Source organism: Saimiri boliviensis, chromosome 15 (assembly GCF_048565385.1).
Source record: "Saimiri boliviensis isolate mSaiBol1 chromosome 15, mSaiBol1.pri, whole genome shotgun sequence".
Lineage (NCBI taxonomy): Eukaryota > Metazoa > Chordata > Mammalia > Primates > Cebidae > Saimiri > Saimiri boliviensis.
Genome location: NC_133463.1, coordinates 6870056 through 6887697, shown reverse-complemented (window position 1 = coordinate 6887697; position 17642 = coordinate 6870056). Strand labels below are relative to the sequence as shown.

Below are 17642 nucleotides of genomic sequence, written 5' to 3'. Positions count from 1 at the left end.
ACTTTGGGAGGCCGAAGCAGATGGATCACCTGAGGCCAGGAATTCCAGACCAGCCTAGCCAACATGGCAAAACCTTGTCTTTAAATACAACAACAACAACAACGACAAAAAAAGCTGGGCATGGTGGCAGGCACCTGTAGTCCCAGCTACTCAGGAGGCTGAGGCAGGAGAATCGCTTGAATTCAGGAAGTGGAGGTTGCGGCAGTGAGCAGAGATCGCACCACTGCACTCCAGCCTGGGTGACAGAGTGAGACTCTGTCTAAAAAAAAAAAAAAAAAAAAATCTGTATGTACCTATGCAACAATCTTGCATGTTCTTCACATGTACCCCAAAACCTAAAATGCAATAAAAATATATATTTTAAAAAATATTGTATATACTGTTTTTTAAATACTGTAAGCCTTATTAAACATTATTCTTTAATATATTATTTTAAAATTTTTATTCAAGACCACCCTGGACAAAAATGAGAAACACCATCTCTACAAAAAATTAGCTGGGCATGCTGATGCATGCCTATAGTCTGGGTTATTTGAGTTTTAGGTGGGAGAATCACTTGAGCCGGGGAGGTTGAAATTGCTGTGAGCTGTGATCCTGCCACTACACTCTAGCCTAGATGACAAGATAAAGATAAGATCCTGTCTCAAAAAATATATTAATTAATTAAATTTTTAGTCATAACATTTTAAATCCTTACAATATGAATAGTAAAAGAATGAGTAGACAATTATTTATTACTACTAAAAGTAGGAAAGTGTCGTGTATGCTTTAGCTATATTTCAGATTTTTCTCCTAAAATTGATTTTCATGGTACAGTTATTGAGTTAAGGAAAATATGATTTTATAAAACCTTTGCTTACCTACCTCCACAAACATCAGTTGCTTTCCAGAAACATCATAATTATTTGAAGTACATTCCCACTTGTAACGTGAATGTTGAATGTGATTACAATAATACTTTTTCTGTGTTGTATTATGGAAATTTGCAAACATATACCAAAGTAAAGAAAATGTTATAGTGAACCTAACTTAGCCATCTCATTTGCTTTAATAAGTAGCAACATTTTGCCAGTCTCACCTTTCTTCTGTCTAACTAATTCTGTTCTTTCCAGCCTTCCTTCCTTCACTTATTTTTTTGCTGGACTAATTTAAAGCAAGTCTCAGGCATCATTTTGCACATTAATTTTTCAGAATTCATTTTTTGTAACTATAATGCTGTTTATATAATCCAAACAAAAGTAATTTTTTCATATAATTTGATACCCTGTCTGTATTTAATTTGCACATTTATCCCCAGAATGTCTTTCTCCAGTTGTTTTGAATCAGGATCCAGGATCCAAACAAGCTCACACGTGGCATTTGTTTAGTTTGTGTCTTCCATTTTTTAAAATTCATTAAAGTGTTCCCTCTTTTTTTGAAATCATTTATTTGTTGAAGAAACAAAGTCATTGTTTTGTGGAATGCTTATTCTGAATTTGCTGATTAATCATAATGTTTTCTTTATACTCCATATTTCCTATAAACTGGAAACCGTAGGTAGATAGAGATGCTTGATTAAATTCAGGTTTAATTTTTCAGAGGTGGGCTGGGGTGGCAAGAAGACTTTATAGTTGGCTGTGTCCAGTTGAATCACTGTTAGTTGGAATTTTTCCATATAAATGGACTGAAAACTTTTTGTTTTGTTTTGAGGTGGTCTCTCTATCTGTTGCCCAGGCTGGCGTACAGTAGTATGATCTTGGCTCACTGCATCTTCCATCCCCCAGGCTCAGATCATCCTCCCACCTCAGCCTGCTAAGTAGCTGGGAGTACGGATGTGCCCCACCGTGCCCAGCTAATTTTTGTGTAGTTTGTAGAGACAGGGTTTTGCTATGTTACTCAGGCTGGTCTTGAACTCCTGAGCTCAAGTGTTCTGCCTGCCTGCCTTGGCCTCCCAAAGTGCTGGGGTTATAGGCATGTGCCACCGTGCCCAGTTGTCCAAAATACATTTCATATAGGAAAGACAGTGCTTGATTTCTTTGCTTTTTCAGTTTTTATGATGGATTCTGTCTTAGCTCACTGAGGTCTTTTGTTTTTGTTTTTTTGAGTATCATTATGCAACATGAATTTTTATGGGTTTTTGCCATTCAGTTATTTGTGATCATTCTTTAGATGTTTAGACCGTCCTGTCATAGCCAATAGAAGCCATTTAAAGTTGTGTCCTTGCCTTTTGACCTAATCTCTTTAGACTTTGATAGCTGTCTTGCTTTATGACATACTAAGCTGTTCCAGGCTTATGTGAGTGGAACATTTTCTTCTTTAGACATTTAGCATTTGCCACTTCTCCAAAGGTTCTTTTTAGAAACCATAGTATGGGTGTGCAATGAGTTTAGCCAACTCTAGAGTTAGAAGAAACAGTCCAACAAAGCTGCCCTCATTTCAGATACTAGCTGCAAGTTTGGTGGTACCCAGGACCCACCCTCACTTCAAACCAGCTGACTGTAAACAGAGTTTCTGGCCATCATTGCTGGTGGAGTCATAGACAGCATTACCTTCTCTTGGCCACAATGTGTGACAGTATACATACTAAGGAAGTTCACCTGAATCTTTGGTGTCCAGAGTTTTTACTGGGGCTTGATCCTTTGCTGTCTACATGACTGACCATTAGTCTCTAGCCCTTCCTGGAGGTCAGACCAATGTCTTTAGTCAGTAGTTCCTTTAGGGATCAGAACTGAACTGATACATGTGTCCCAAAGCCCCCATCATAAATCATGTTGTTATAGTAATGTGGCTAAAGCCCTGAGGCAAATAAAGACAGTTCTGACTGGCAGGATGTTATAGGGGCCTAGAGATCACCTCCCAGTAGCCAAGGGCAAAGGCCAGACCTTTTTTTAGTTAATTCTTCACTGCCTGTTGTGCTATGTATGGGTGCTTTGGCTCTAGGGCTGTCAGTGCCTTTTTTTCAGTGGAGCTATGGAATATCTGTTTTATGGAAAGATAAATTCTTGTTTATACTAGTATTTCCAAAGTACTTTTTACTTCTTTATACATTTTATCTCTCTTCTCTTGGATTGAAAACTTTGGAATCTTAGGTCAGAAATCTTGCATGCTTGGTAGGTGAAAAATACTGTTGTCTTTTTAGATTTGTATTTCTTTGATGACTGGAGAGGCCTCAAGTATTTTCCACATTTGATAACCTACTCTTGCCCTTTGCCTGTTTATTGCGAGTCTTTGTGATTTTCTTATTAATTCATAGGAACTTTAATAAAAACCTAATTAGTAATCCTTAGTCACTCCTTATTGTCATTCTCGCCCGTAATCACATCTTTGGATATTTGAATTAAATGATAGGGGGCAGGTATGGAGAACAACTTCTTCTGTTTGGTTTTCTACCGTTTTCCCTCCCCCTAAGTTAGAAAACCAGTCATTATGTGATCAGTCCTGGTTCTATCATTTGTTAGAAAGAAAACTGGGACAGTGCAGTGGGTTGCTCAGATTCCGGCGCTGGGAATCAACAAGTTGGACGTCCACTCAGAGACCTAATTTGAGTTGGTATTTACAAAGACGACAAGTGGATAAATTTACAATGATGGGAAGAAACCAGCGTAAAAAGGCTGAGAATACCCAAAATTAGAATGCCTCTCCCTCTACAGGGGATCACAGTTCTTCATCAACAAGGGAACAAGGCCTGATGGAGAACAAGTGCGTTCCATTAACAGATTTAGGCTTCAGAAGGTGGATAATAAGAAACTTCTTTGAGTTAAAAAAACGTGTTCTAGCCCAATGTAAAGAATGAAGAACCTTGAAAAAAGGTTTGACGAAATCCTAATGAGAATAGATAATCTAGAGAGGAATATAAGCGAATTAATGGAACTGAAGAATACAATACGAGAACTGCGAAGTATGCACAGGTTTTAACAGTCGAATTGATCCAGGAGAAGAAAGGATATCAGAGGTCGAAGACCAACTTAATGAAATGAAAGGAGAAGACAAGATTAGAGAAGAAAGAGTAAAAAGGAATGAGCAAAGTCTCCAAGAAATATGGGACTACAGTATGTGAAAAGACCTAATCTACATTTGATATGTGTACCTGAATGTCATGAAGAGAAGGAATCCAAGCTGGAAAATATTCTTCAGGATACTATTCAGGAAAACTTTCCTAACCTAGTAAGGCAGGAAAATACTCAACTTCAGGTAATACAGAGAACATCACAAAGATATTCCTCAAGTAGAGCAACCCCAAGACACATAATCACTAGATTCACCAGGGTTGAAGTAAAGAAGAATATTCTAAGGGCAGCTAGAGAGAAAGGTCAGGTTACCCGTAAAGGGAAGCCTATCAGACTCACAGCAGATCTCTCAGCTGAAATCCTGCAAACTAGAAGAGAATGGGGGTCAGTATTCCATATCCTCAAAGAAAAGAATTTTCAGCTCAGAATCTCATATCCAGCCAAATTAAGCTTCATAAATGAAGGAAAAATAAAATTTTTCGTGAACAAGCAAGTCCTCAGAGATTTCATCACCACCAGGCCTGCTTTACAAGAGCGTCTGAAAGAAGCACCATACACAGGAACAACCAGTATCAGTCGTCCCAAAAACTTACCAAAAGGTAAAGAGTATCTCCATAATGAAGAATCTGTACCAACTAATGGACAAAATAGCCAGCTAGAATTAAACGACAATATTAAGCTCACAAATATCAATATTAATCCAAATTTAAATGGATTAAATGCCCCGATCAAAGACACAGACAGACAAATTGAATAAAAAGTTAAAACCCATTGGTTCGCTGTATCCTGATCCATCTCATAAGCAAGGACACGGAAAGACTCAAAGAGTTGGTGGAAGACTTACCAATCAAATGGAGAGCAAAAAAAAAAAAAAAGAAAAGAAAAGAAAACAGGAGTTGTAACTTTCTTCTCTGACGAAATAGACTTTAATAGTAACAAAGACTAAAAGAAACAAAGAAGGAAGTTACATGTTGGTAGAAGGATCAATGCAACAACAGGAGTCAATGATCATAAATATATATGCACCCAATACAGGAACACCCAGATACATAAGACAAGTTCTTAATGACTTATAAAGAGAATTAGACTCCCGCACAATAATAGCGGGAGACTTTGACACCACATTGTTAATATTCGATGGATCAACGAGATAGAAAATTAACAGGGACATCTATGATTTGAACTCAGACCTGGAACAGGTAAATTCAGTGCATATTCATAGACTTCTTCACCCCAGGCCCACAGAACATACATTTTTCTCAGTATCATATTACACCTATTTTGAAAGTGACCACATAATTGGAAGTAAATCACTCTTCAGCATTTGCCTAGCATTTCACAGACTTAAATGAAATATTGGTTGGCTGTTTGTTTGTTATTTTCTTCCCTTATTCCTTCCTGTCTCCGCTGTTAAGCACAATTATCGGTATAAAAGAGGTTTTTAATACCTATTTTTAGATTGCATTACAGCCTGGGCAATAGAACAAGACTCCTGTTCTCTCTCCCCCTTTCTCCTTCTCTTTCTTTCTTTCAAAACAATAAAAATAAAATAAGAAAGAAAGCCTTCTCTTTCTTTCTTTCAAAAAAATAAAAATAAAATAAGAAAGAAAGAAAACTGGGAAATTGGGCCTGTCTCCTGGCAGGACTTCTTTGTATTGTTGCTGTCACTTCCATATGATGGAAGTGCCACTTAGCAGAGCTTCAGTCCTTCACTAGTAGATGCCAGTAACTGAAGTATGTTCAGCTCTCATTGAAGTGGCTGTTCTTGCTTAAGCTTTAGAGGAAGAGGCACACACTTTCTCAAGGACTAGATAGTATTTTATTTTAGTCTTTGCTCTCCAAGAGGCAGAACTGAGGCTATGATATGTAGCTGTTTATGTAATAAGAGATAAAATTCCTGCTTGGTCCCATTTGTCTGGGATGAGCCATCCAGGTTGGTGGGCATGATTTGTGCCCAGTTGGCATCAGTTTGAGACTTTTTCTGGATCCAAGGGGACTACCCAAGGGGGATGAGTCTAGAAGTAGAGGCCAACACCATTTTATTTTCTGCTCAGAGAACAGATCCTGAATTACCCTTCTCTTCTTCCTGAAAGCCTGGTGAGAGACCACGTGACCTGTTGGTCTTCTACTCTAGAGCTAAGATTATACTCCTCACTGCCCTGCAGTTGCCAACAGTAGCATTGGAGTTCCCTATTTGTAGTTGGCCCCACTGTGTGCTCTGGGAGTGAAGTGTGTAAGGGTGCAGAGGGGCAGCTGTTCATGTTAAACACTCAGCTCTGTTCTTGGCTACTGTAGGTAGGTTCTCCTCTGTATGTTTCTTTAGTTATGAAGTGTTCAGTATGCACATTTCTAGAGAATTCCACACTGCCAGGATAACCAGGTATGGAAAAATATCTCTCTGCTACATGCCAAGATCACCTTTTCTTTTTTAAAAAGTTTAAGTTAAAGGGTACATGTGCAAGATACGCAGGTTTGTTACATAGGTAAAAAAAACATGTGCCATGGTGGTTTCCTGCACAAATTATTTCATCACCGAAGTATTAAGCCCAGCATCCATTAGCTGTTCTTCCTGATGCTGTCTCTCCCCCAACCCCCCACCCTCTGACAGGCCCCAGTGGATGCTGTTCCCCCACCCCACCCCCGTGTGTCCATATGTTCTTATCATTCAGCACCCACTTATAAGTGAGAACATGTGGTATTTTGTTTCCTGTTCCTCTGTTAGTTTGCTGAGGATAATGGTTTCTAGCTCCATCTATGTCCTTGCAAAGGACATAATCTTACTCTTTTTTATGGCTGCAGTGTATTCCATGCAGTGTATTCCATTTCTTTATCATTGGATAAAGAAAAGGTGGCACATATCCAATGGCATCAGTGATAGACGGGCATTTAGGATGATTCCGTGTCTTTGCTATTGTGTATATTGCTGCACTGAACATATGGATGCATGTATCTTTATAATAGAATGACTTATATTCCTTTGGATATACCCAGTATTGGATTGCTGGGTTAAATGGTGTTTCTGCCTCTAGATCTTTGAGGAATTGCCACACTGTCTTCCACAATAGTTGAACTAATTTACACTCCCACCAACAGTGCAAAAGCATTCCTTTTTTTCCCACAACCTTGCCAGCATCTGTTGTTTTTTGACTTTTTAATAATAGCTATTCTGACTGGTGTGAGATGATACTATGGTTTTGCTTTGCATTTCTCTAATCTTTGATGTTGAGCTTTTTTTCATCTTTGTTGGCTGCATGTGTCTTTTTTTTTTTGTAAATTTGTTTAAGTTCCTTGGAGATGCTGGATATTAGATCTTTGTCAGATGGATAGATTGCAAAAATTTTCTTCCATTCTGTAAGTTGTCTGTTGAATGATGATAGTTTATTTTGCTGTGCAGAAGCTCTTTAGTTTAATTAGATCCCATTTGTCAGTTTTTGCTTTTCTTGCAATTGCTTTTGGCTTTTTTTGTCATGAAATCTTTGCCTGTGTCTATGTCCTGAATAGCATTGCCTAGGTTTTCTTCTAGGGTTTTTATAGTTTTGGGTCTTAGATTTAAGTCTTTATCTAAATGAGTTGATTTAAATCTATTTAAATGATTATTTTCTTTAATCTTTGATTATTATCTTTATTATCTGATTACAATCTTGATTATTATGCTTAATAATCCTTGATTATTGTCTTTAATCTATCTAAATGAGTTTATTTTTGTATATGGTGTAAGGAAGGGGTCCCTTTCAGTTTTCTGCATATGGTTAACCAAGATTCCCAGCACCATTTATTAAATAGGGAATCCTTTCTCCGTTGCTTGTTTTTGTCTGATTTGTTGAAGAGCAGATCGTTGTAGGTGAAGATCACCTTTTCATTTATGGACACAAGGAAATCTTGTTCTATCAGGATCTAGGTACATGCCATTTCTTTTTTCTTTCTTTTTTTTTAAATTTAAGTTCTGGGGTACATGTGCAGATCTTGCAGGTTTGTTACATAGTATACACATGCCTTGGTGGTTTGCTGCCTCCATCCCCCCTTCACCTACGTTAGGTATTTCTCCTAATGTTATCCCTCCCCAACATCCCCACCCCCTGCTATCGCTCCCCTGACCCTCCACCCCCCACTATAGCTCCCCTAACCCTCCACCCCCCAACAGATCCCATTGTGTGATGTTCCCCTCCTTGTGTCCATGTGCTCTCATTGTTCAACACCCACTTATGAGTGAGAACATGTAGTATTTGGTTTTCTTTTCTTGTGTCAGTTTGCTGAGAATGATGGTTTCCAGAGTCATCCATGTCCCTGCAAAGGACATGAACTCATCCTTTTTTATGGCTGCATAGTATTCCATGGTGTATATGTGCCACATTTTCTTTATCCATTCTATCCTTGATGGGCATATGGGTTGGTTCCAGGTCTTTGCTATTGTAAACAGTGCCGCAGTGAACATATGTGTGCATGTGTCTTTATAATAGAACAATTTATAATTCTTTGGGGTATATACCCAGTAATGGGATTGTTGGGCCAAATGGTATGTCTGTTTCTAGATCCTTGAGGAATCAGTTGCCACACTGTCTTCCACAATGGTTGCAGTAATTTACATTCTCACCAACAGTGTAAAAGCGTTCTTATTTCTCCACATCCTCTCCAGCATCTGTTGTCTCCAGATTTTTTAATGATCACCATTCTAACTGGCATGAGATGGTATCTCAATGTGGTTTTAATTTGCATTTCTCTAATGACCAGTGATGATGAGCATTTTTTCATGTTTGTTGGCTGCATAAATGTCTTCTTTTGAAAATTGCCTGTTCATATCCTTTGCCCACATTTTGATGAGATTGCTTTTTTTTCTTGTAAATTTGTTTTAGTTCTTTGTAGATTTTGGATATCAGCCCTTTATCAGATGGGTAGATTGCAAAAATTTTTTCCATTCTGTTGGTTGCTGGTTCACTCTAATTGTTTCTTTTGCTGTGCAGAAGCTCTGGAGTTTAATTAGATCCCATTTGTCTATTTTGGCTTTTGTTGCCATTGCTTTTGCTGTTTTGGTCATGAAGTCCTTGCCTATGCCTATGTCCTGAATGGTATTGCCTAGGTTTTCTTCTAGGGTTTTATGGTGCTAGGTCTTATGTTTAAATCTTTAATCCATCTGGAGTTAATTTTTGTATAAGCTGTCAGGAAGAGGTCTAGTTTCTGCTTTCTGTACATGGCTAGCCAGTTTTCCCAATACCGTTTATTAAACAGGGAATCCTTTTCCCATTGCTTGTTTTTGTCAGGTTTGTCAAAGATCAGATGGTTGTAGGTGTGTGGTGTTACTGGATGATGACTTTCTTTTCCGTTGAAAATGTTACCTTGTCCCATTCAAAGTGCTCTGTTATTCCACTCTTCTTACCTAATATTGAAAGAGATTTTTTTTTTTAATTGTGTTTAGAAAAGGGTATATTTTTAAGTGGTTACATAAAGGAGAAAATCGCCAATGGGGGGGGAAAAGTGTTGGTATTTCTAAAGTAAAGTGCCGAGTCATAGAACACGCTTTCTGCCGTCTCATGTAGGGGTCACTGCAGTCGTGTGTTCATGTTCTTTTTCCCCCAATCCAGTTATGGATTTTAAATTTTTACAGATTTCTTTCTATGTGACTTCAGGAAACAACTGAACTTCTTTGAGCCATGGTTTTGTCATTTGAATGATGCAGATATTTCTTAACCTTTCTCACTATAGGATTTGTGAGAATATCTTGTATTTTTTGTAGTTCTTATGTCATTTTTCCAATCAGTGGAAGCTATTGCTATGCCAACAATATCGTTATCTCTAAAGTATAAAACAGCAAATTGTATTTTGGAATTTCATGTTTGTCTTTACTTAAAAAGATGCTTTTTTGTAGCTTTTTTTTGCCCCTGAAAGTAGGTATCATGGAGTTTCTGTATAAATATAAAATTTTCATGTTGCCCACTATTATATTAAAATTCATGACAGCAGGCAATTTTATTATTTCCTATTTTATTCCCAAAGTTAAGGAAATGCCTGGTACCTACTAGATTCTCAGGTGATATTTTTATTGAACAAATTAATTTATTGACCTATGTTCACACCCCTGGCTAAGTTTACTTTTGTTTTGGTTTACTGAGTTTCTTCCTTTATGCAAGTTTAATCTGAATCTTACTTCTCATCTGCAAATGGAAACGCTAATAATATGAATGTATTACATGTAATGATAAATGAAGTAATGCATGTAAAACTATTTAGCATAATAAGTGGTATATAATGAATAATTCAATAAGTATTAGCAATGATTATGATTTATTTTATGTGCCGTATACTTAGGATTTGTGGAGAAAATAAGAGCATTTGTGGCCATGAAAGCCATGAACCTCACATTTCCTCACAGGTTACCAGTATTGGTGGACCATGGGGAAATGTGATGCCTTATGTTCATAGTTAGGTTTTTCCCTGTGGTATTCTTCGGTAGACTTCTGGGTAGCTGACAGTTAATGAGGATGTAGAGAGTGAAGATTCAGAAGAGGCTTTTAAAGATGCCTGTCTTAGGACTATAAACAATGGATGAAAACATGGGAAAAGATTTTGTCGTTGACATCACTTAGGAGCTGTTAAAAATGAGCTAAATGACAGATCAAGTGTACTTCTTGTATACTGGAGTCAAATTTTAACGTAGATTCTAGAGCCACTGTAATCAAATCTATCCTTAAAGTAGTTTAAATTGTTCATGAAGTATGTAGACAAACTCATTCTCAAGTATGTTTATTTTTTTGGTCAACATTGTTTATGATTGTGGTTTCTTAGGGTGAGGTGTGTGCCTGTCAGAGGAAGAGGTTGGTGTTTATTTAAAGGCACACAGCTGCTACGGCTTATTGACGTTTCTCCCAATTTGATTTAAGTACCATGGAAGAGGGGAATTGAACTAAAGGCATCTTTACTCTTTAATTTCTAAAGTTTCTGATATTGAAAGCAGTTTTTTGGTTGTAGATTATGCAGAGAAAAAGTTGAACTGTCCCAGATTGAAAGAGATTAAATAGATACTGTAGCTAAAAGCAATATAATGATTCGGAAATAAATCCTGGATCTGAGAGGGGAAACTACAGAAGATATTATTGGGGCAGGGGTTGGAATATGGACTGTAGATTAGATAATAATAATGCATCAATGCTAAATTTTATTTGATAAATGTACTTCGGTTATGTAGGAGAAAATTGTTGTTAGGTAAGACATTCTGAAGTATTTATGGATAAAGGGAAATTCCATCTGTAAATTATTCACATGTAGTCCAGGAAAAAATATATCTCTGTGTGTATATGTATGTGGAGAGAGAGCATGTATGGTACGCGCACTGGCACAAGTGATAAACCAAATAGAACACAGATGTTCGTGGGGATCTCAGTAAGGGGGACAGAGGAGTTCTTTGTACTATTCTTGTAATTTTTCTCTAACTGTGGAATTATATCAAAACAAAAGATAATATTCAAAGGAAAACGAGAAAAGAAAAAAACAATACAATGATTATTACTTAAGGTGTTGTGTTTAGTTTCACAAAAATGATGTGTGTCCTTAGTTCAGACCTTTTCTTATTCCAACAATCCCATTAAATGTAACCCACATAGAGGCCTCCTTTGATCACGTAAATCTAAAGTAAATTCTTCTTCCTACCCACTCTTTTCTTTTCTTCCTGCGTTTATTACAACTTATATCATATTCGCTTTGTTCTTGTTTACTGCTGCTCTCTCATTCAAGACCGTGAATTCCATGAGGACAAAGATTATGTCTGTTTTTTTCCCCACAGAATACCCAGTCCTGGCACATAAGATCAATAAGTTTGTGTTGGATTTGGATGAATGAGTGAATATTTCTTCCACTTTAGTCACCGTACCTTAGCTACCTAATCTCTGAGAAAACAAAATGGCTCCTCTTAAGCTGTAAGATAAAGCCTGTGCTTTTGGATTTGGTATTCATTCACTCATTCATTCAGCAGATCTTTATTTAACACAGTCATCTGATTCCCTACTTATTTCTAGCTTCCTCTTGTTAACATCTCTCAGATCTGCATGACTTTTCTAGGTCTTCACCTTCTGGCCAATCTTCTCTGTCAATCTGTTAAGTGCCTTTCATAATTCCCTGTTACTCCCCACATATTTCTTAGAAAGTATCAGATTTATGATAATCATGCCTGCTTTCCTTGGCTGTAGATACTGCTCCTTTTTCTTTTAGAAAGTGTCTGGCTCTGTCACTTAGGCTGAAGTGCAGTAGAGTGATCCCAGCTCACTATAACCTTTGCCTCCCAGTTCAAGCAATTCTCCTGTCTTAGCCTCCCGAGTAGCTGGCACTACAGATAAGTGCCACCACGCCTGGCTAATTTTTTTGTATTTTTAGTAGAGATGGAGGTTTCGCCATTTTGGACAGGCTGGTCTCGAACTCCTGACCTCAGATGGTGCACCCGCCTCAGTCTCCCAAAGTGCTAGGATTACAGGAGTGAGCCACTGGGTCCGGCTAATACTGCCTTCCCCCTCCCCCGCCCCCCGCATCACCCCCCCGCCCCGCTCATTTTTATATTGTCAATACCTGGCACTTGTATGTACAAAATCTGTTTTTTTGAGGTCATTTACTGAGTGCTTGTCTTAGGCATTGTGTTGGGTATTGTGTGTATATATCTAAATATATCTCTCTCTCTCTATATATATATATACACGTGCACACATGTTGCCTTGCTCAATCTATGCTAATACTGTAAGATGGGGCTATCATTTTATCTAGTAATTGAGGTTTGTGGTATTCCAGGAACTTTATCTTGTTCCCTGCTACATTCTGTGTCTAGCATAGTGCCTGGTACATACGAGACAATCTAGGAATGAGTAACATTCGAACTCACCAATAATCAAAGATGACGTGTAAATGTAAAATATTAAAATATTATTGGCAAGTATCTGAAAATATGATAGTGTCAAAGATACAGTGACCTTGTTGACTGGGTACAATGGCTGAGGAGTATAAATTTTTCAAAGAAACAATTTTGTAGCATACTCTTAATAGCCTTAAAATATTTGAATGTTTTGACCTAGTAATTTTTCTTCCAGGAATTTATTTTATGGAAATAAATTTAAATACAAGAAAACAATGTGTGTTTATGAGATTAAACAAACAAAAACCCTGGGAGGTAGTAAGTAAATTACGGTGAATTACCAAGTTAGAATACTTTTTAACCATTAATATTGATGATTATGAAGCATTTGTCATAGTATGAAAAAATACAATATGAAGAAAAAGTATATGAATCAGGACAAACTTAAGAGTGCTGTGGTATGGCCTGGGCACGGTGGCTCATACCTGTAATCCCAGCACATTGGGAGGCCAAGGCAGGCAGATCACGAGGTCAGGAGATTGAGACCATCCTGGTTAACACGGTGAAACCCTGTCTCTATTAAAAGTACGAAAAAATTAGCTGGGTGTGGTGGCACATGCCTGTAGTCCCAGCTACTCGGGAGGCTGAGGCAGGAGAATCCCTTGAACCCAGGAGGCAGGTTGTAGTGAGGTTGTAGTGAGGCGAGATCGCACCACTGCACTCCAGCTTGGGCAATAGAGCGAGACTTCATCTCAGAAAAAAAAAAAGGTGCCATGGTATGAACTCCTCAAAATTTTAGCAACGTAAGATATGCTTTTCTTTCTCACGCCTGTAATGCCTGGCAGGAATTGGCAAAGGACCTTGCTCATTGTTACCCAGGAGCCCAGCTCTGTTACTTTTGGGGGCTCTGTGTCAGCTTCATACTTAACCCTTTAATCTCTTGGCTTCCTAGTCAACTTTCTTTTATTCGTGAAAAGATTTGGTACTAAACTACAGTATAACAGGAAATATATTTTAGTTTATGTTTGTTGGTAGAACTTGTAAGTAGTGACTTATTTGGGCCAAGGTGGGCTGTATTTATAGAATATCTGTATCACCCATAAATGGCAATGGTGGAAAAGGTGAGTGGTGATGGATGAACTGGAGCCTTTCTATTGTCATGAAAATAATGGTGCAGGAAAATATAGGGATTTTCTTTTGAGAATGAGCTGAAGAAATCTTGGGAAACATGTTAAGCATGTGACTTGCAAAGATGGAGAATACTCCTTTGCCAGTGTTCAGTTCTTTATTTGATTTTGAAATTATCCTAGCGCTAGTTTCCAGAAATGCAAATCCTTGCTTTAAGGAAGCTTGTTATTTAATAAGGATGAGGTGTAAGAAGAAACATTGTAATGTTGCAAGGATAGAAGTATATACAGAGAATATAGCCCAGCCAATGAAGTGATTCTTTGTGATTGAGTCTGAAAGAAGATGTGTGTGAGGATAGGGCAGATGGAAGGAGTGATGGTAGCAGGCAGGGCAAAGAGAATCTGAAGCAGGGAGAACTGTCCCATGAAGACTTAGAGACTTGAACAACTGGATTTGTTCAGGGAGTTTAAGCAGTGTGGTATTTGAGAGTGGTAAGTTGGGGGGCAGGTAGAGGGTGGCGGTAAGAAGTGATGGACAGGAAGTGCACATTCCGCTTCCTCTCTTAGGTGTTATTGTAGTGGTTAAAGGCCTGAAATGACAAGAGCTGTACTGCCATTTACTCTTTAGCCTATGAAATTACTTAACTCCTTAATTCTTAGTTTCGTTTTCTGTAAAATGAGGATGACAGTAGTATCTACCTTAAAGGATTTTTGTGAAGATCAAATGAAAGTATTTTATTTAATAAAGCATTTAGAATAGTTTCCTGGGATATAATGAATACAAAGTGATAGCTGCTGCCCTAGAAGTCATTATCGTCTTGAGTTTTAAAGCAGCAGAAAAACTTGGATCAATTTAGCATGTAGGAAAATTTCTTTGAAGGCAGTGTGGAGGTTGATGGACTAGTGATTGAGGAGACCGGGTGCAGGTTGAAAACAGGGTTTGATTTAAGGCAGTAGTGATAAGAATAGAGAATAGAATATCGTGTCATTAAGTATTCAAGTGTTAGAATTTGCAGGACAGATTTGCTGATGTTTTTATGTCTCGTAGGAGGACAAATCTAGCATACTAAGTGAGAGATTGAGTGCATATAGGTTTCATCAACAAAAAAAATAAAAAATGAAAGCAAGGAGGTTTAAGGGGCAGAGAAGTAAGGAACTCAATTTTAGAAAAAATAATATTGAAGAAATGCATACAGGAGATCAGTTTGAATTTGTTGAATTTGAGAGGGATTGGATAGATAGTTTAGGAGAGATTTGGGAGTCAGTCAACAGTGGTGGTGGCTGCAGCCATTGGAGTAAATGAGCTCTACTACAAAGGTAAGGCGGCTGAGATCCCTCCCAAACTATTTGGAGTGTTAACTTATTATCTGCCAAATACCATATTTTTTCTTTGACATCCTCCTAATATCCCTGCAATATGGTTGTGCTGTACTAATTATCTGTTGTTGAATGAGAAATTACCGTAAACGTGGTTGTTTGAAGCAACATAAATGTATTATTTTATAGCTTCTGGGCATGGGTTCACTGGGTTCTTTTGAGTCTCCCTAAGACTTCAGTCAAAATGTTGGCTAGGGCCGAGGTCTTGTCTGAGGCTCAACTAAAAAAGATCTGCTTATGGGCTTGTAGTGGTTGTCAGAATTCAGTCCCTTGAAAAGTTGTCAGACTGAGACCCTTAGCTTCTTGCTGGCTGGCCATCTTCAATTCCCTACCAAGTGGGCCTCTCCATATGGTAGCCCACTTTATTAGAGCTGGCAAGGGAGAGTCGCTGGCAAGATGGGAGTTAAAATCTTAGGTAACAATCACCTACGTGATAGCCCATCACTTTTGCATTATATTTTTTGATTAGAAACAGATCATAGGCCCTGCCTATACCTGAGGGTGGGGATTTCACTGGAATATGAATACAGTAGGTAGATGTGGTATAGATAATTGCTGCTGTCGTAGAGGCTGCCTGCTGCAGGTGCCATCTTTATTTCTGTTTACAAAAGAGGAAGCTGAAACAGTTGTCCAAGATCATTTAATTGCAAGTTATGGGCCCCAAACCAAACCCAAGCTTTCTGATTCCACTGCCTGGATACTTGTTTACCATTATATTTTAAAGAATGAGAAATTGCTGTGGAAATGGCGGTTTTGAGGAATTTGTTGGTGACTTTTGTTTGATGCCGTGGAGTGATGTGGGTTGAAGTCATGTGGTTGGTATTACAGTGATATTATAGTGAATGTGTGATAGAAGGGGCTGAGTAGAGATTATTCTTATAGGTGGTAATTTTAAAAGGAAGAAAGGAACAATAGCCATATGTTGTTTCATACTGAATTTTTTCTCTTTATAACCAGACATTTTTCTTTTCCAGTTCTCTGAGTTTAACCAGTAATGCCATTCAGTTGCCAATCTCAAGCAAAGCAAACATAAGCCAGTTTTAATCTACTTTTTAAGAAAAGTGGTAGTCGTTTTCCCAGTGCCTGACGGTAAGTCACAGTTTCTACCTGTATAGCAGAGTTTTTTAATCTAAAGCCTTTAAAATAATGATTCTGGAAATCTTAATTTTAAAACCTTATGTGCTTTTTCCTTCTCTAATACTCCTCTAAGGCTTATGTGGAAAGAGCATAAGTAAAGGTACCTACTACTTTTTGGGAATTTATTTGTAGTTATCTTTCACCAGTTTCATTAATCTTGTGAATCTTTTCTTCCGTTTGTTGAAAATAAAATGCTAGATCATGAAATCTGTCCCTTTTATATGTCATTATTTTAAGGTTTTTTTCTTTTTCTTTTTCTTTTTCTTCTTCTTTTTCTTTTTTAAAGACAGGGCCTTTCTCTTTCCCAGGCTCAAGTGCAGTGGCACAATCATGGCTCACTGCAGTCTTGAACTCTTCGACTCAAGCCATCTTCCTGCCTCAGCCTCCCAAGTAGCTAGGACCACAGGCATGCACCACCACGTGTGGCTGATTTTTTTAAACATTTTGTACAGACCAGGTGTTGCTGTGTTGCCCAGGCTAGTCTTGAACTCCTGGCCTCAAGTAATCCTCCTGCCTTGGCCTCCCAAACTCCTGGGATAGTATATAGGCATGAGCCACTGTGCCTGGTTGTATATGTCATCCTCATTATATAATGATGAAGAAGCCTTATTTTCTAGATGAGGTTTTTCTTTGGACATGTTAATGGCAGAGTTGTTTTCATTTCTAGACCTGGATGCTTGCTACTGTTAAGGTTGATATTGACTGTTAAGGTTGTTTACCTGTATACTTTCTACTGTTTTATAAGGTGATGCAACTATTAGGGAGTTTCTTACGGAGGATTTCTAGCTCAGTGTAGAGGTGAAACACAGATCGACAGGCAGCTGATGGAAGGAATTGGGATTCATTTCCCTTAATTTGCAAGTAATGGCTACTCTTAATTTGCGATTAGTAAGTTTAACCTTAATACTAATCTGTTTTCTTTAATTATGTTGAGGGAGAAGTGGGGGTGGGGGGGAACTGTCAGGGATAAGATGTTTGACCAACTTTTATTCTTAATGTCAAACACTGTGTGAAATATGCATATAGCAACTTTTACTCTAGTCACTGACCTTTTATTTCTTGAAAAATCAAACTTTTTTCCTACGGCAGAACAGTTATACTTTTCTTCTCACTAATCTCATTACTGTATATTTTTTTAAGCATTGAGTTTACTGAACTATCCAGTTAGCCATCCTAGACATCAAAGCTCAT

The 17642-nt window shown here is 37.9% G+C and overlaps 1 protein-coding gene across 2 annotated transcripts in view; it reads left to right on the top strand.

Moving 5' to 3' along the window:
* RB1CC1 (RB1 inducible coiled-coil 1) overlaps positions 1–17642 on the top strand; it is a 105372-nt gene that overhangs the window by 16000 nt on the left and 71730 nt on the right. For both annotated transcript variants that reach the window (XM_039464542.2, XM_039464541.2), the window contains exon 2: positions 16289–16403. The gene's annotated coding sequence lies outside the window, so the exon portion shown is untranslated. The remainder of the gene's footprint in view (positions 1–16288; positions 16404–17642) is intronic.